This window comes from Passer montanus, unplaced genomic scaffold (assembly GCF_014805655.1).
Source record: "Passer montanus isolate IOZ18808 unplaced genomic scaffold, ASM1480565v1 scaffold60, whole genome shotgun sequence".
Lineage (NCBI taxonomy): Eukaryota > Metazoa > Chordata > Aves > Passeriformes > Passeridae > Passer > Passer montanus.
In genome coordinates, this window is record NW_024371038.1 from 2,668,848 (window position 1) to 2,688,341 (window position 19,494).

The 19,494-nt window shown below is 43.4% G+C and overlaps 1 protein-coding gene across 5 annotated transcripts in view; it reads left to right on the top strand.

The window, feature by feature from the left end:
* The first annotated feature begins 1,387 nt into the window (after window positions 1-1,387).
* LRRC8D (leucine rich repeat containing 8 VRAC subunit D) overlaps window positions 1,388-19,494 on the top strand; it is a 52,077-nt gene continuing 33,970 nt past the window's right edge. For 3 of the 5 annotated variants that reach the window (XM_039727062.1, XM_039727065.1, XM_039727064.1), the window contains exons 1-2: window positions 1,388-1,597; window positions 12,921-13,060. The gene's annotated coding sequence lies outside the window, so the exon portion shown is untranslated. Of the gene's footprint in view, window positions 1,598-11,632; window positions 11,653-12,920; window positions 13,061-19,494 lie in introns of those variants that run through there. The other 2 variants (XM_039727063.1, XM_039727066.1) reach the window with 2 other exon arrangements.

Sequence of the window (19,494 nt, forward strand, 5' to 3'; positions counted from 1 at the left end):
GTTTTGCTGGTGTGCCTCAGCTTGGCAAAGTATCTTGATTGCTAAGTGAATGTGGATTCAGCCAGCTCTGACCAGCTCTGGCATCTGAAAAAAATCCTTTTTTCTTCCGCTTGAATTTCTCTGCCAGCTGCCTTCGAGTCAGGATTTCCCAGCCAGCAGCTCTTGTTATTATCTGTTTTCACTTGCCTTGATGTTTACCAGATTGGACTGCTTTTATCTCTATTAACCCTCCCTCACTGTGGAGCCCCAGTATTACACACCCTATGTGCCTTGGCCACTGGGTCAGAGCAGAAATAAGTAAACAGATAATAAAATCACCTTATTGAGAAAACAGTGAGGTCTAAAATATTGGCCAAAAATAACACAACTGATGATGATCTCAGGGAATAAAATAGCTAAAAGGCCAAATGAAGGTATTAAAAATCAAAGCTTAAAATAATTGACGCACTAGCTCATTAGACTAAATCTGAGCTCTGCTAAAATTCCCCACCAGATGAAAACTCTGGTATGAAAATAGTGCCGAACAGCTGAGAGCAGGACAAGCTGGCCTGATTTTTTCTGGTCTCAGAAGTGAATTGTTGCTAAGAAGTGCCTTCATTTGTAACCTTAGATACATCATACAGTCATTTAGACCAGAAGGTCTGATTAAAAATGCGTCTAAAAATATAAAGGGGAAATTCTCCATCTTTAAAGGGCCATAAAGCTATTCTGAACAAGTGACAAAAATAACTTCCCATGTCCTCCAGTTCTTGAAACCATGGGGAGGAAATAAAATATAGAAAAGATAAGCTCGTTTTTTGTTTTTATTTTAAATTCCATTCTTCATCAAGACCAATACACTTTCAAAGGTAATAGATTACATCTAGTTAAAAAGACCCGCATGTCTGGTCACGTGTCGTCTCAGTGTTTAAGATGTCTTTAAGGATATCGGTGGCTTTTCAGTTAAAGGAGGAAAAAAATTTCCTAGTGGATTTCGGGGTGAGGATCAGGGTCAGTTCGGCTGCTTCCTCCGTGTCCTGCGTTCAGCTTCTGGAGCCGCCGTGCAGAATCCATCCCTGCGATCCCAGCGGTGCCGCCCCCCGCCCAACCTAAAGCTGCCTTCGACTTTTTGGCTCCCTCAACGGCTCAAAACAGACAAACAAAATAACTTTCCTCCGTCCCCATAATAATATTTTAATAATAAAGCCACGCAATGTGAACTTGTCGCTGCTTTATTTGGCTCACGCACTACGCTCCATCTACCTGCGCACCGAGAACAGCCCAGGGGCTTTGCCGCCCGGCGCTTCGCTCCCGCCGCGCCCCGCGCACACATCCCGGGCTCCCGGCCCCGGCCCGCGGTACCTGAGCGCGGCGGCTGCGCGGGGGGCGAGCGGGCGGGGCCGCCGCCGGCAGCCGGTGCTGTCCGCACGCCGAGCCATGCGGGTGCGCGCTACAGGACGCTGCTAGGAGCCGAGCCCGCCCCGCCTCTGCCCGCCCGCATGGCAGCGCCGTGGGACTGACCGCCGCCGAGAAGCTCTGCGCGCCCGCCGCACGCACGGCTCGGCTCGGCTCGGCCGGGCGGCTCTCGGGGTCCGCAGCCCGCAGAGCCGTCCCTGAGGTGAGGCGTGCGCGGGGCCGGCGGGAGGCGGTTGGGCAGGCGGCTGAGGGGCCGCGGGGAGGGGGCGGCATCTTCACCGGCACCGCCGCCGCTCCCTCCCCGCGCTTTCCCTCGCGCTTCTCTTTATCTTATTCTGCGCGCAGACCGGCCTGGGCCGGTTCGCTGGTGCTGCTGCCAGCGCCGGTGTGCCTCGGCGGGACCCGGGGGCGGCTGCGCTCGTTCCCCCGCGGGATGCGCATCCACGCAGGACGTGCCCGCGTGAGCGGGGGGCCAGCGGCGAGAGCGGGGCTGGCAGTGCGGCGTGGTGCTGGGGAATGCGGCTGGAGCTGCGAGCCCCTTTCGAGGCCGGTGGGGTTGGATCCGGCCCCTCTGGGGGCCGCCAGCTGTGCGGCTTTTGTATGGGGTCAGCTGTGCGTCGTGTTGCAGCGCACGCAGATTACAGAGGCCCAAGCCAGTCAATAAAGCACATCTTCAGGGCAGAACCAGCCCTTGTCAGATAACCATCTCTGTTTTTTCGAGGCGCGTCTCCTCCCTTCCCCCTGCTCCCCAGTACGTGGCAATACCCACTCCTGCTCCTTTAGGATCCCTGAGCTTGGCACAGCAGCTCCTGTATTGCAACCTGCATTCCCCCCTCCCCGTCACAAGTGCTGCCACTGCTCTTAAACAAATACGAATTCAGGCGCAGAAGGCTTGTGACTTGCCCAGCATCCTTTAGGGGAGCTGGTCTGCGGTCACCGGGGGGATTCGGGCTCGGCGTTTTCAGCACGCCTGCCGCCTGGCACTTTCGCCTCTGGATATTCCCAGGGCGTAAGAGCCATGAGATAGGTTACTCAGACTTGAAAATGGAGGACGGTAGTGGTGGTGGTGTTGTTCGGTGGATAAGTCTTAGCAGTACTTCCTGTAATGGTGGTGCTGAAAGTGATGTTTTACTTGACTTAGCTGCTGGTGCAGAGAGCACTTTGGGGTACTGGCTACTTGTAAGCTTTGCCAGTTACAGCTTTAAAAAAATCCCCAAACACTGCAGGGAAGTATTTGGTGTTTTTTCAGCATTATGTCTGTCACCGTGATAGGAAAGGATAGTATTTTCTGCCTGTAAAACTGAAGGTGGGGAGTGACAATGCCCGCTTGTTTGAGAGAGAGTGCTTTAGGATGGGAGAAATTGGCATGAACAGGGCTGAGATTTTAAACCCACAGCTCTGAGCTATCAAAAAAGCACTCTTGTGCCAGATGGGGTAGCTAAGTCATTTTCTCTCTGTTCGTTTTTTTTTTCTTTTATTTCTGTCTTGTTTTTCGTGGTGGTGTTTTGTTTTGATTTTTCTCCCTCACCTCTTCCTAGAGACAAAGGAAACCATCTTTCTTCAAACTTAGGGTAAGGTTAGTGTTGTGTTATTTGCTCTTGATTGCCGTCTTAAATTAATTCACCAAGCCTTACTTGGGGCCAGGATCCTATTCGTTCTTTGTGCCTTACAAATGCCATATAAACCTTTTATTGTTAGTAGAAACTGATTTATGAAATCCTGACCTAGGAATATGCTTCTGTGGCTATATATTTTTTTACACAATTTTCTCCTGTGTCTCTAGGCAGGCATTGCTTTTATAGTAAACTCATTTGGTGCTTTGCCTGTATCTTGCTTAGCATCAAAAACATTTGTCTGTTTGCTTTGTTTTCTTGCACATAATATCAGGGAATATTAAATAGATGCTGTTATTTGTAATTGTGATGACTTCAACACAAAGTATTAAAACTTTACAATGGCCATGTGAGCTTATGCAGGGAAGGGAGCAGCATTAAGCTGTCGTTTTGTTTTGTAAGATCCAGGTATGCACAATAGATATCTCTACCAGTCTTGACATCCTTGAGGGAATGGTAATCTGTCCAGCATGTGGAGATCTGGAAAAGGAATTCTAACCAGCAGTACGAGCAATGAAGAAAGACTGTGCTGCAATCAGAGGAAGGTAATTATTAATAGGAGCCAACCTCTATAATAACAATGCAGAGAGTGAAAGCACCTGGGTGCTTGCCCTGGAAAGATTAACTAGTGAACATTGTACTAACACATTGTTGTACACCTGAAATGTAGCTCTTGTATTCCAGTTCTTTCTTAGCCCTTTGTGCCTGTTGCCTCCTTCTCTTGTGTACCAATACATAAGTGGTGGTACAGAGATTCTACAGCTCTGCCTCCTGTTTATGGGCAGTTTTCTTGACTACATGCCTGGATAGGGAGGAAAAAAGCTGATTCTGTTTGTGCTGGACTTGCAGTAAGTCCTGTAAGTGACAAAAGGATAAGAGAATAAAGGCTAGTGGACAAAAGGGTATGTCCATCCCTGTGGTCAAAAGCACTTGCAGCTATGTGTGTTGTGGCTCGGTGCAATGTTATAAGAAGGGACTGTACAGAAGTTTCCTGGGTTTTGCAGCTGGTTCTTTTAAATTCTCTAGATCTTCCCATTTCTCCTGTGCATTGAGGTCCCATTCAAAGTCTGTTAAAGCCAGTGGCAGTAAGTGGATTTTTTATCAGGCCCTGTACACAGGCTGAGTTTCTTACCTGCTGTGTGTTCTCTGCTGGCACCAGCGCTGCATCAGGTCCTGCTTGTGTGGAGGGGTGGCAGTGCTGACTCAGCACTCAGCCCGGCTCTCCCTTTGCTCTCTCCGGCACCTCTAAGAGCCAGAGGGGAATGTAGCTACAGATACATGGACATGGATCGCTGGGTTAGTGTCCTGAGCCTTAAAGCACTTCATCTCTGTGGGGCTGCTGGAGGCTGTTCTGCTGAGCCTGAGTCACAAATGGGGGAACATGAGGGAACTCAGTAAACAAGTTTCTCAACTGGATAAAAAAAAAAAAAAGGAGTTCTAGTGTAAGTATTTTACGAAATACTGAACTCTGAAGGTTTTAATTTCCTTTCAGAAAAGCAGTCTTTATCTTCCAATTCACGAAGTTGCTGTAGATCCCTAAATATCATAAAACACAATTAGCGATTTTTGTTATACTTAGATGTTATATATAATAGCACAGTAACATTAAGTGGAAAGAATAAAACCTGTTATTTCAGTTTCTGCTATTTAAATTCTTCCATTTCTTGCTGGCATTGAAATAGGGCTGCACAGTTCTCCTTTTGTGTTTTTTTTTTTCTTTCTGTTTTATTTATTTATTGTCTCTTGGTGGTGGGGAGATTATATCCTAACCAACCTAAAAAGCTATTGCTATGTTAAGAAAAATGGAATTATTTTTCCCCAGAAACTTTACATTTAGATAAAGACTTGCCTGTGCTTTTGCATAACTAACATTTTAAACATGTTTTTTAAACAAGCAGTGAAAAGTCTGTGGACTTCACCATGCAAAGACTTGTGTCCATGACTAATTTTCCACGTATGTATAGTTTCATAAGTCCACATGCATGCATGAGGCTCTCTGGGGTCACACTGGTGCTGCTTGATCATGGAAGTGTTTATTCTTGGCTGTGGTGATGAGCTGCTGAGGGTCCACACAGGGCTGAGATATGAAGAAAGGTGTTTGTGAAATGCAGTTTTCTAGCAGTTACTAGCCTTATGTTTTGTGAAAGCAATTGTAATTAGTGTTTCAAGGCTATCCTGTGCTTCTAACCTTGAAAACACTTTGAGCTACATTTTTGAAGTTTGACTTGCTTGCGTTGGGGATGGGTTTGGTCGGAGCAAATTGAGTACAATTTTCTTTTAACCATATAACAAAGAATAGGCACCAGTTGCATGCCAAACAATTTCTTCCCTCAGAGATTACAAACAAATTTAGGAAAGAACAAAGCCATGATTTCTAGCGTTTAACTTCTTGAGAATCATCTTGGTTTTGGCATGTTAAAAAGAAAAGTGCGTCACAAGTCAAGTTGGCACCTAATACCATCAGTAATACTAATTTCCACATCATTAATTTTAACTGACACTGCTTCAGTCTTTCTCTTACCACAAATTTATTTAATTAAAAGAATTGAAACTCTTTTCATTTATTTCTGTATTCTCTTCAGCTGTAGCAAGAACAGGTTCTTGTCCCCCTTCAGGAAATGGATAGGAAAGGAAGTTAAAAGACATTCATGTAGCAGCTGCCAGAATGTTGAGGGAGATATCCTTGGAAGGAGAAAACTTGTTTTCTTGAAATCAAGCCAGCAAAATGCTGCTTTTGCCCAACACTTGGAGACAAGCAGTAGTATGGGAAGTGAGTATGGCTGCACCAAGAACTCGTTTGTTAGAACTGTTTTAAGAAAAATACCTTAGTTTTTCGTCTTCTCCCTCTTCAAGTATAAATCAGGATACAAAACCATATTGTTCATGTAGCCTCAAAACTAATTTTCCTCCTTTCCACTTGAGCTCTTTCCTCAGAAGTGATTTGTTCCGAGACTGAAGTAATTGCAACATTCAAACTTGAGAAGCAATCGTGGTGTAAAATACAGCCACCCTTAGGAAGGAGGAAGGATGGTTGTTGCTCAGATATTTTTTTTCTTCTTGGAGGCCCTTTTTTTGTTAAAGGTAATTCTGATTAAGAAGAAAGAAATAAGGCTGAAAGCGTGTGGCATCCAGCAGTGAGTTAGGATAGCATTTGTGTTTATTCATGGTCTTGCTTTTTGTATTGTGTGGTCAGTAAAAGAAGAAATAGTCTGATTCTTGTGATCTGCCTAGCTCCTTGTTAGTGTTAAGAAAAAACCAACCAAAACCAAAACCCTCTTGTATATGGTCTTCTTCAAAAGTTAGGCATCTTAGGTGTTCTATCTTCTGATGGTCTACTTTGAAGACCAGAAAATTGCAGTGGAAGATTTCTCAGACCTTAGGGGTGGCTGCTACAGATAAATACTGTTGTTACCTTTTCCTATCAGATATCTCTTCAAACTTTGCTGTGCTTAGAAATTTGGGGGAAAAATGCACAGTTCTCAAACTGGAGTTTCAAAAGCTGTCTATTCATTTGCTCAGGATTTTTTTGAGTTGTATCTCCTGATGATTTCCCCTGCATGGTTAGACCATGGATAATGTGGATTAAAGTATCTGTTGCTGTTTTAGATGTCTTACCTGTGACTCTCACATGGAGCTGGTAAATATGCTGAGACCATCTGCTGGAGACAGTGGTGCTCAAGATGAGCCCCCTCCCTGCATTCATTATGTAAAGATACACAGAGAAAGGAAAAACCCCATGCATGGAGGTTCTTTATAGTCCTGATGATGCAGTGAGACAGGCTCCTGCCTGTCCTCGTGCAACCTAATGGTTACAAAGTCACAGCCAAGATACAGGTTTGTCTTTTTTTCCTCTCTTGAACTTCATTCTTTGTAAGTCAGCATTGAGATAGTGCCTTTATAAAAGGTATTCCTGATTGCCCTTGGGTCCTACAGAAGGCAGGGCTGCCACACCTATAATGTTTTCAAGTCTGGCCAATTGCACAGATACCAACATGCCTGTTAAAAACGGGGATTTTTTTTGTATGGAAAAAATTTTGAAGCACTTTACTCTTGCTGCAGTGATTTCCCAATTTGAGATTACAGCTTTGAGGACAGAACAAGTGCACGGGATGTGTATATGAGTATGATGTCTGAATATTTACCTGTTCTTCATCTGTTTCTGGAAAGGAAGCTTACATGCTTTCAGCTGGTGTGAGAGCTTGTATAAAAAATGCAGATGCCTGCAATTACCCCAGTGCAGGCTTGCTGAATCTGTGTGTGCCAGGGATGGATAAATTTTGATGTGTGCACATAAAAAGTTGATTTTTTTCATGTTATGTCAATAAAATGTATGGTTTGTTGTCTGTCTTAAATACACTGATTAAATAACCAAGCTTATACAACACTGATTTGTTAATCATTGAAAATAACCTTTTGGTTCAAGAGCTTCCTCTGTGAGAATTAATATTTTATACAGAAGTGTTATGTAATAGACATTTTGTTGCCTTTGCAGTCCTGCACAGAGGAACATGGTGTTAAGCTGATGTAGTTTGGATTGTTCTGTATAAATTTGTCCACTAAACCAATGCAAATATCAATGAATAAAGGGAGAAAAAAAGTCCATGTTGCATATTTGTAAGCGGTGGTTAGTGTACAGGTCATGGAAAGAGAGGATAGGAATTGCTCTGGTCTGATAGTCTGTGCATTAAAACTTGAGGGAGCAGTGTTAGAGGTAGTGCCCTGGCTTGCTTTGTTTCCAGGCACCGCTGTGGTTACACATGCTTTCCACATGCATTAGCAATTGCCTTCATCAAGGATGCAGGAGCAGCCAGACTTCACGCTTAATCTGACTGGTGTTTCAAAACACAAACTGAGGAGTCCACATACAGGGTTCCTCTCAATGGCTGCCATACAGAAACTTTTATGTACTTATTTCTGACTAATTAAATTAAGAAACAAAGCCTAACCTACCTAGTTTAGCAGAGGAACTGAGAAAAGGGAAGTGAAACTTCTCATGCACTTCAATTTTTTTAAGTAATATTTGATGCTTTATAACCCATAATAAATTTCTTCACAGTTTTGCCTTGTTGGCCTTGATAGTAGAGAGGAAGGAAAAACTGGTTTGATAGTTTTGCTCCTCTCCTATCCTTCTGAAACAAATGTATTGGCTCTGGAAACGAGGAAGTGGAGGAATGCAGATACATAAAGGCTTGTTGGTGCTGCAAAAATTGAGTGTTTAACCAGTGTTGGTGTCCCTATGAAAAGTGGGTAGGAAAGTGCCTAATAGAAGAAAAGTGTTCTTACAAAGAGGAGTGGACTGAGAGAAACAAAATTGTGCTAATAATCATTCAGATTCTTTCACTTTCAGAAAAGTGAAAGATGCATAGGTTTGGACAAGAATATGTTTTCCAGTGTTTAAAACTTGTATTTATGCCATGTTTATTTTTAGTGAAAGTTAATTTAGTATGTGCTTAGATTGAAAGGTGAATTTAAGTATCTTTATTAGCATTGGTCAGTTTAACCCAAACAGATTTTAAAGAAAGAAAGCACTGAGGCTGGAGTTACAGGAGAAAAAAGATAGTAAAGCCTGAAAATAAAAATACGAGAAACATGCAAAAATACAAAAGAAAATAGTAATAGTGAGGCAAAGAAAAGGAGATAACAAAACTGTGGAGAGAAGTGTGAGTAAATATAAGCATAAGGTTATATATGCTGTTCAGCAAGTGGAAAGTGTATGAATTCTGTTTGTTTGAGGGTGCTTCATTCCAGAAACAAGGCTTTTGTGCTCATAGTGAAATGGCCAAGTTTTCCCTGTTCGGAGTTAACTTGAAAGCAAAGTATTTGAAAAAATTCATTGCATGCAGTGTAATGGGTGCCTGAAGCTTAGGGGTTGAATTAGTACAAGCCTGGTTTTGCCTAATGGTTTGCACGTGCCTCATTTGTATTTTAAGGTTGTAGTCTGTCCATGTGCACAGGGCAGCCTGGAAACAGCCAGTGTGCAGCTGGCCAGCATGAGGAGCAGAGTGCCCCTTCTCTGCTGTTTCTTCTGTGCACGAAGAGAGGATGGTGGCCCTCCACACTCTCATATCTGCTGATTTCTGTCACCTCATTCATGTGAAGACTTCTTCAGTGTCTGATTATTTACCTGTTTGCTGTTTGAAGTTGTAAGATCTTAGCTCTGGTTTGCTATCTGCTAAAGAGTGCAATACCAGAGCTACCAGCAGCTGTGGTCAGACAATGAGTTAGCTCATTGTAGCAGTGGGGAGCTTTGCCTGCTTGACCAGCAAGGTTTGATTTGTTGATGTCTTTGCTCTATTCCTGCTGTCTGCAGCAGAAGAGAGGAAGTGGGGAGGAGTTTGCACACAGCCTCTGGCTCACGGCTGGGGGAAGAGGAGGTGGCCACCAAGAGAAGGGAGGAATTACAGGGAGCTCCCAAATTAAACTGGGAGTTGGGTGTCATGTGAAAAGCCAGGCCTGGAATGGACAATGAACTCCGCAGGGAGTGGCAGTGGGGTCCTGTAGGCTCCCATGTAGCAGGAGCAGTGCCTAAGGTGCTGTCCAAGGGGAGTGTGGTTTCAAGACCAGCTGGAGCAAATTTGAGCTTGCACTGCTGTTGAAAGGGGAAGTCCTGCCTTCCAGCCCACCCTCTGCTTTGGGCAAGATGCCTTTCCCAGGCACATACCATGGAGAGAGCAGGAATGTTAAGTAGCAGGGTGGCCACAAATCAGCTTCAGCTAATTGCCAAACTCACTCAGAGATAGCAACAAAATCTGGTATTTATCTGGTTAGGCTACATGCTACTTTTGACAGTATTTCTGCGGGAGGTATCTATGCTGGGGGTTTTTCTTCTCTCTTGATGGCATGACACTTTTCCTGTGTACTGGTTTGCTGTTTTTCTTATGCAGCAGCAAGGGAGGAAGATGGCATTTTAACTGAAGAGATTGTCAAATGTCTGCTGTTGTCTGGGTACTTTGAGATATATGTAGAACTGAGAATTATTCAGCGGTGCTGAAATTAAACCTCTAATGACTGGAACTGCTTACTTAATTAGCTGGGGTTTTGGGATTTTTTTTTCCAAAATACCCACTTCTTCCCCAAAATACTGTGACTTCCCTCCTTTTAATTTCTTTACAGAATTCATAATGATTTGTTCTAAGTGAATTTTTCTGTGTTTTTTTTCAATCTGTTAACAATGATTATTTCCCTGTTAAAAGCATCAGAAGTATTGTTTTCCTTAAAAGAAAAGATGTTTGATCAAGTGACTGTACAAATGGAGGCAGCCACTGTATATAGGATGTGGCATTTGGAGGTTGCATGTGTTATGCCTGAAGTGCCAAGTGCTTGGCTGTGATTCAGATGAAATTGGCACTGGCTAATGCCAACACCCCAATGTAAATGTGGTGTCTTTCCCTATGCTGTAGGGCCCTGAAAGAAAAGTATTGAAGTGAATGAGTGCCAGAGGGGATGAGGTTAAAAGAGGAGTGGTGCATGTGCTCCTTATTTAATCTCCTTCGTAGCCACAGTCCCACACACTGACTATACCAGTGGATTTGTATTCTTGTATCAAAGCAGATGTTTCTGTAAGAAAGACGTCGCTTTGTTTTAATAAATTGAGGTTGTCACTTCAAAAATGGGAGAGGGAGGTGAAGGAAGTAGCATAAAGTGAGAATTTGACAAATGGGATTTGGAACAAAATCTATGGGAATTTTTGTGGTAAGAACTGCAGGGAAGAATCCTTCACTGGTCTCGGCATTGCCCAAACATCTGCTTACACACTGCTATGATTTATATAAGAATTTCTGCTTTTAGATTGGTTTTTGGTTTGTTTTATGCTTTCTTTTGTTTGTTTGAAACCAAAATTTTCGTAAGTGTTTTGTCATTTGTTATCCTTTACATTTCCTCAGGTATGATCCAATCCATGTGCTCAGCCTGTTCTGGGAAGGGGAGGGTGCTGGTGATGGACCTCAGCAGTATTTCAGATTGTGATTCAGCTCTTGAAGGACAAGCTCTCCTGTGCTTCCCATGTGTTACCAAGTGTGGTGGTGGTGCTGTTCAGCCTCTCCTGGCCCCTTTCCCTAAATGCTGATACACTCTCAAAAAGCATTCCTCCTACTTTGAAGGTGGGAGCTGCCTTTGCCTGCTGTTTTCGGAAATGGTTTGTTGCCTTTGGGAGCGCTGCTGAGGAGGGATTGGAGGGCATGGTGAGCTCTGTTCAGGCCCTTCTTACATGGCTCCCTGACCTCGTGAAAAACAAGGGTTACTGGAACAGCCAAGGGGAATGGCCCCGTGGCTGTGAGCATTTTCTGTTAGAGCTCAAGTATGACCCAAAGGTCTGTTCTGAAGCCTGCTTGCTCTAGACCCTTGGAAAGTATCTAGTCACAGTTTTTTTCCTCCATTTATTTAAAAACCTAGAGTCTCTGAAAACACCAGTTCTGCATAAAAAGATTTGCTTCTCCTGAGACCACTTGACTACCCCAAGCCCTTTCAAGAAGAAAAGTCTATAAGGCGTATTTTATTTGAGGATTTGACAGTGTTTTTTCTGTCTCCTTATCCTGGGTCTCTACTGCTAAGAAGAAACCCGGAACAGCAGGTTCCTGCTGACCTTTAAAATTATCTCAGTGGAAGGCTTGACACAGGGCTTGTTCCTGTGTGCTTCTGAGTGCCGGTGGGTGCCACCCCTGAAAAAGCCTCAGAAAAAAAATAGAGGGAGATTTGGGGGCGGAGGGTGTGTTTGCATTTTTTTCTGCAGTGGTTTGGGAGCAGCTCAGGTGGGTGAGTGCACTGCTCTCGGTGCTGGGTGCAGACCCTTAGGGCAGAACAGCTCTGCTGCAGGCACTGCTGGGGTGGGGGCAGTGGGCTGGGGGCTGAAGCAGGGATACAGCTGCTTGTTCCTGCCTGTGGAGCATCCTCTGCTCTGGAGGGCTGCCCCTGTACCTGGGGCTTGCTACCCTTGCAGTGAGCACCTGCTGCACTGGTGCTGGCACCCTGGCACAGTGTGCTGTGGTTGGCAGTGCTAGGAACACCCTGGGCACACAGCAGTGCTGCTTGGGGGGCAGCAAGGCAGTGGCAGCCAGCCGGCCGCACACAGAGTCCTGTAGAATCCTGCCTGTTGCTAAGGCATTCCTTTTGCATATGGAACAACACTGGTTTATATAGCAGCTTTCCCTGTGTTTGTTGATTGGAGGCAATTACTGTAAAATACTTGATTTATAACAAGGCATACTTAATAAGCAGCAAAGTAAAATAAATATTCATGAATTACCTGTTGGAGTCTAGCTGTTCTTTTTGCTGAGTTCTTGTTTTCCATCTGTGTGCTCTGCACAGCCCTGGAACCTCTGGGCCTCTGGAGATGAAGGCAGCCATGCTGGATCTTAGCTGGTGGAAGTTTTGGGCTGAAGAAGGAGGGGGCCAGTGCAGCTTTTTCTCTAGTTTGTTCGTCCCAGAGGATAGAGGTGTTTTCCTGAGATTTTTCCAAGCAGCTCATTTGACTCAGAGTGGTGTGCTTTCCTGACACAGGGCTGTAATGCAGTAGTTGAAGTGTCATCGAAGTGTTTGTGTGGAACATGTGCATTGTGCAGCTACCACATCATTCGGGTCTGGTCTGGCTTTTGTGGTGGTGTCATAGGGAGGTGATGATGTAGAAATAGTGCTCTTGGTTAAGTTAGGAGGAGCCAATATGTTTAAGAAAATGTGTGGGGAATGATAAATTGCTCATTTGGGATCTGTGCCCTTCAAGAATAGGACAACTCATTTAGAGTAGTTCCAAAGTTATTAAAACAAGGATGTGCTCTGTCTTCCCTAGAGATGAAGCACAGTCAGCAAAATGATGAGTAACCTTTGTCTTCTGTGTTACTGAGTGGCATTCCTCTAACCCCTGCTACCATGACCACTTTATTTGGCCAGTTTGATTCACAGGAGTTTATTTTTATATAGGAGGAGTCTGTGGCGCTTGTCAAAATGAGAAAGTGATCATCAGAGTGTGGCTTGGTATTCCTGCCGCTGGAGCCTTCAGGAGCCAGCGCTCAGCCCTGCTGAAGCCAGAGGAGGAGGGCGGAGAAGCACAGCCTGATCAGGTACTGAGCCAGTCATGGGAAGGGTTGTTTGGTGCAGAGTTAAGTTATGGATGATCATTAGTTGTTAAAAGTTACGTTCTGTGGAAGGGCTTGTTAGCATGTGTGGTTCAGTGGAGCCCGGTAAGGACAGCCACAGCCGTGGGCAGGGCGTGGCTGTGTTTTGTGTCTGAGCTCTCTGACAGAGCTGAGGTGAGCATAAACAAATGCATCTCATTTCCTGGGGTATTTGATTTGCACATCTGGTGTGCAGTACTGCTCAATACGTGTTTGCAGGTACCATTTTCAGGCTTCATGTAAGTTGTGAAGAATGGGCTAGGAATACTCTTTAACAAATATTTGAATGTTGAAGAGCAGTTTGATGTCTTGAGGAAAGGTTTTTCCTCAGCTTTATTCTTTGTTCTAGTAGGGAGACTTCAGTCCTAGCTTTTGATGAGCAGTATGTCTTGTGGGAACTGTTGAGCACAGAGGTAGCATGCTGATGGGTTTTAAGACAAAACCAACTCTCAGTTTTCTTGTTATGTTTTTATTTGCTGAGATGTCTGTAACCATTCCTGGAAGCTGGTATTTATTCTTGCATTCACATCTTTCAGAGAAAGATACTTGAGAAGATCTAGTTAGGTTCATCTTTTATGTAGACAGAGGGGTTCAAGATTTTGATTTATTGTATTTAATTTGGGGTTTTTGTCTTACGTAACTATACCTTCCAGTTTGTGGAACTCCTGCTCTAAGGACCATGTTTTGAAAAGACTTCACATATTTTTATGTACCATTAGAGATCTTTTATGAACAGGGCTAGTACTTAGGTTGGTTTGTACAATGCTCAGGATGGCAGTGGCATGCAATTCACTGTTAGACTGAGCATTCTATGAAGAGGCACAGTGTTTTTTCACCTCAAGTGATGCTTTCTCTCCAGAAATACCAGCCTCTTTAGCTTAGACTGTCTGAATTTATTAGTCACATTTTTGTTATTTTTTTATTTATTGTCCCAGATGGAAGCAGTGAGGGTATTTTAAAATCTGTTAAGAAAATTATTCCTAATGTTCTAGAGGTAGTTTTCAGCTCTGATTATATCTTTCCTGGTGTGGTTAAAAGATTTTTTTAAAAGGACTCTTTTTCTAGCATCCATTGTGAATACTTCACTTTTTTTTTTTTTTTTTTCCTTGGGAAATAAGAATCAGCATTTATTTGATTGAACAACCAGCTTCCTGCTTCCCAAGGAAGAGATAGTGGCTCATTTGCCTGCAAACATCCCTCCTGTGGAGAGTCTTTGTTGGGGAGTTAGAGGAAAGCTAGCAGTTCCTAGTGAAATAGCTGTGTAGCAGGATGAAGAGGGATTATTGAAGCATTACTAGGAAATTCATGGCTGTGTGGAAGACCTTATGTACTCCACAGACGAGCTGACCTAAATTCTGCAGCCAGGCCTTACTGGTTTCTGTGTTGATGTGATGTGGCAGGCTGGATAACCTGCAGCAGATCTGGGGTTTAAAAAAAAAAAAAAAAAAGCAGAGGGAGTACAGAGAAGATTTATGTTTGAGTGGAAATACAGACAAGTCTCTAAAAGTATACTGGATCAGTCTTAAATTTTTTTGTTGTTTTCTAACCCACACTTCTCTATTCTTAGAATTGAGTATTTTTCACATAGCCAGGATGGGTCTGTATCATAAGGATGCTCATTAGGAAAAGTGGAGGTGTTGTTTATTCCTGGATGGGGAATACATGGATGATTTTGCTCATAAGAGTCTTGGAATCATGAGATAGATTTTAGCAAAGAACATGTGCTGAGTATCTTATCAGTAGTGAAACAGTTAACACAACTGACACTTGAACTCTTCAGGAAAATAGGATTAGTGTCCACTTGACATAAATGGAATGGCTAATGCTTAAGTTTCTAGGCGATGTTTGTTTCTCAAGATTATACATTACACAAAACATGACACACAAATCCAAACAGAAAACAAAATGCCGGGTCTGTCACAGTCAAGTTGGTCAGTCTGACCCGCATGCAGTGTTTTTGTGCTGTTACTTCTTGTAGTAGTGTTGTGACTTTGCAGTTTAGTTTCTGCTGGCACAAACGTGGTGTGAGGGCAGTTACAGCTTCCTGCCTTTTTCTGCACACATAAGCCAGACTGATGCAATGCTCTTCTTTGCTTTCACCTTCCTGCTTGCTCACTTTGGTTACCTGGTCTCACTGCTTCCTTCTCAGGTTCCTCTGCTGGTATGAGAGGAATGTTTTTTTGCTAGTACTGCTTATTCCATGTCCTGTGAAAGGAACGGTTTATGCAGGCAGAAAAATTTTGCAATCACTAGAAGCGCTTTTGTGGTAAGATTTTTACTGGCATAGTTGAGAAGCAAGAAAAAATATTGGCTGATACAGTTCAATGAAAAAATTGTTAAAGTATGGCTAGGGGCTTTGCTGTGCAAGTGTTGTGGTCTGGTTACTGTGATGGAGTGTGTGTGTGTATTTATAAAACATTTCTGTCTCGAAACCTCTTTTTGTGTCAGCATAAGCTTTAAGTCTTGAATTGTTTTAGAGGAATTTCTGCAACTGCAGCATCCTGAAGTGCCAGGGGAAATAGTGATATTCTGAAACATTGCTGGCTTATTTTAGATCACATTTCACTTGATGTGCTTTTGATTTGTTTTAAGAACAACTTGTCTGTATAAGCTATTTGTTTACTATATGCACATAGTAAGCAGCAATGCTGACCTTCAGCTGGAAACCAGAATGACTGCTGGTCCTCACTGCCAGGGGCAGGTATGGTGGGGGGATTGGAGGGCAAGGGTTGTTTCCTCTGTGTGTGTTTCAATACCAGAAGCAGTAATTAGAAGCTTATTAATTGACAAATAAATTAAATTGATTGGAATTCCCTCCAAAATGGTAAATGTTATTGCCAAGGCTACCTCAAGGCAGAAGCAGTGTTTTCCTTAGTACAGATATAGATGTCATTTTGAGTAATTCTTTGCAATGAAAAGAACTTCTGTGTATCTTGCTCCAGTGTTACAATTTCCATGTTGGTTTATCTTTTCTTTCTTCCTGTCCTTCCAGCAGAATTTTCAATGTTATCATTAGAGACAGAAACTGGAAAATAACTGGAAAATAGCTGGAGAACAGCCCCACTTTAGTGGTTTTTTCACTGTTTTCTGCTCTCGTATTTCTTTGCCTAGACAGGAGACTTGTCCATTACTGATAGCAGAAGCCAGTCCTCACAGTGATGGGTCAGTGAGCCGAGCTGCTTCCAGCGTGTCCTTCTGGAGCCTGAACCCAGCCAGGCTGCAGGCAGTGGCACCGACACGGCACGGGGGAGGAAGGGGATGGCCCTGGCAGGGCTTGTCGCCAGCTTGCTCTAGCAGAGAAAAATCTGAGCAGGGTCAAAATGCAGCACTGCTCTCTTTCAACCTTCCCTGGAGTAATGTCTTGTTGCATGGTTTTGTGTTCACAGACTTGTTCTGTACTGGATGTGTATCAAATTCAGTGGGCTGTAGTATTCTTAGCTATGTATTTTGACATATTATGATGTTGTTTTGAAATACCTACCTGCTCTCAGTTCTTGACTGGAATCTCAGGAGGTGCCTTTTGGATAGATGGGAAGTGATTCTCAATATGTTGCTCCCTCAAGCTTCATCTGTTGTCTTTGGTAGGTGATACTGTTTTGAAAAGGCAGCAGCATCACAGTTCTTGTTCTCCCGGGGGTTGGATGAACACTGGAGCACTAAATCCATGTAGTGAGGTGCAGCATCAAACAGTAAGGTCTGTGTGTCCTTGCCCATACCCGATGTGGTTTCAGCAGAGACAAAACACTTCCAGCAGCTGAGAAACCACAGGAGATGTTGGACTGGGGAAAAGCTGATCTTTTCAAAACCTTTGCAGGTTTTCCTTGTCTGGATGAGCCCAACACAACTCGTGGTGCTATATTTGCACATGATGGTAAAGAGGACATACCATGTTGGTGGCATTATTGCCTTGCACCTCAGATAGTAAAGATGGGGGAGAGAGAGAGAGATTTGCAAGGGAAAAAATGAACAAACAGCTCTTTGTTGCTCAATTATTTTAATGCTTCTGTGGTTTAGCTGTTATATTGTGTTACTCTGTCCACAGCTTTTTATGGGCCTCTTTTAGAAAAATTTTAAATTTACATAAATAATGTTTCTCTGGTTCTATTTATTATTCCAAGTGCTAGAATATGCTTGCAGTTATAACATTCCACTGCCTTTGGTGATTGGATGTATAAAATCTGGCTTTTGTTGCTGAGCAATGAGCTCTCAAACTTTCTGCTTATCTGACTGCATTTCATGAAGTAGGTTTTGCTCAGTGTATTACTGGAAACATAGAAAAGTCTTGTATGCATAATTAGAATTGTTTTGATCAATAAAGCATCAGTCTCTTTTCCATTCCATTAACTCTTACATTCTGCAGGAGCTGGGCAAAAAAAGTGATTTTTTTTATCTGCTCATAAATTGAATCTACTACGTTCTACTACTACTGAGGTAAAATGTTTTTCCAGGAAGACTGCAAAACAATTTTCATGGGCAGTTCAAATAATTATTTAAGGAATATAATAATTGTTAACATTACTGATATTTGAAACTTTGGGGGAAAAACAATTCCATGAAAAGAAATTTTTGAGAAAGGAAAGCACCATACTGCCCCTTCCCCCTGGCTCCACCATGTGCTGTTCTGAAGTTCTGTGGTAGTTAAGGGGAGCACTGCCCAGGTTTGGGTGTGGTTTGTTTTTTCCAGTCTTTACTATGGAGGAACCATTGTAGTTTAAGGCTTTAGAGGCAGAGCTCAAATGCCACTCCACTATTTCCCCCATAGATCCTCACCAGATTGCTGCTTGTACCAGAGCTGCACTCTGGTGTCCAGCTGTCTGGTTTGCATCTGCATCTGCAAAGTCCCACATGCTTTGCCTTTTTGGCAGGTCGTGTGTTTTGGTGACTTGCTGCCTGCCATGACACCAGGCCGAGATGCTGGTAGTGCTGCCAAAGGCTGGGAGCAGCAGACATCCCTGTGCCATGGGGGTGAGATGGGAAGGACTGGAAATAGGGGTGCTGCATGGGTTTTGCTTTAGATGCAAGAAGCAGTGGGCTGTGATAGAACCAGACAACCACCTCTGAAGTCACCACCTGTTGGCTGAAGGCTGATGGCTGTTTTTTCCTAAATCTCTAGTCCTTGGGCAGTCACTGATTGGTGGTGACTTGCAGTCAAGTTCACAGCAATACCAGTTTTTCCTTTTCAGCTCAGGGAACGGCATGGGGAGCTGCAGGTAACCTGTGCAGGATCTGGGTGAGTATTTGTGAAGACAGATGTGGGTGGTGACAGAGCTGGGAGGCATCAGAAGGGAGAACATGGAACGTAAAGCACAGCTAATTTTGCAGGAGTGTATTGGCCCACTCTTCTGGATTGGGCTTTCCTGGTATGTGTATTTAAACTGAGACAATCTGAAATTACTGGCTGTCAACCTGTTAAAATAATCAGGTTGCCAAGAGCTCTATCATTTTGTTAAGCTTCATTTCAGATTTATTGCATATTTTTTCACCTTTAATGGAACTAATCCAGGGGATGCAAACATGAGGTTTAGCACACTGGTTCCACTCCCTGCAGTTCATTTAAATTTTCTTTTCATTTGCTTTTGCACCCCTGCTCTGTCTCAACCAGGGTTCAGTCTGAAGGCAGCAACTAAGAAACTATTCCCTTCACTGAGAGGGTATGACTAGGTTGCAGGAGATGGGAAAAATGAGAATTGGAGCTCTCATCCATAAACATTAAACAAAGCTTATTTCAACAGCCTCTTCTGTCTTTGTTAGAATAGTTGGAGGTATGCCAACCTAAAATGCCCCAAACCTGCTTTGATTTAACTTTCACCTCGGTCTTTGTGTCATATCCTAACGAGGGGCAAAGCTACTTCTGCTTTCCTTGTGTGTTGGACAGCACTTTGATACAGTGGTGGGGGAACTTGAGTGGATATTTTACAGTGCTATTGAGTTTCTTTTCCTTGTGTGGGTTGTTCAAATAGCCGTGCTACTGGGAAGACAAACACTTAAAATTGAAAAATATGATGAGGCAAGGGCTGTCAAGTATTATGCATCAATTTTGTACTTTGCATGCTGAGGTCCTGACCTACTTGAGGTCTCTAGATACTTTTGCAGTGTAAGTGTTTAGCAATGATAAACTGCAGTGTCTGGCAGAGGGATTTGGTGTGCAAGGACACCTGAAAAAACAACCTTTAATCCTTTCCCTGAAATGAGCTGGTTTCCAGGTTTCTGTTTTTTCAGAGAGGTTGGACAGGGTGCTTCCATTCAGTGTGTGCTGACATGATATTCAGTGTTCAGCACCTTGTTTTAATAGTTGTCAACAAAATAATATTGGTAGAGCTGACTTACCAGCCTTTTTTTCCCTGCATGTGTGCCACGTTAATTCTTTGAATGTATTTTTT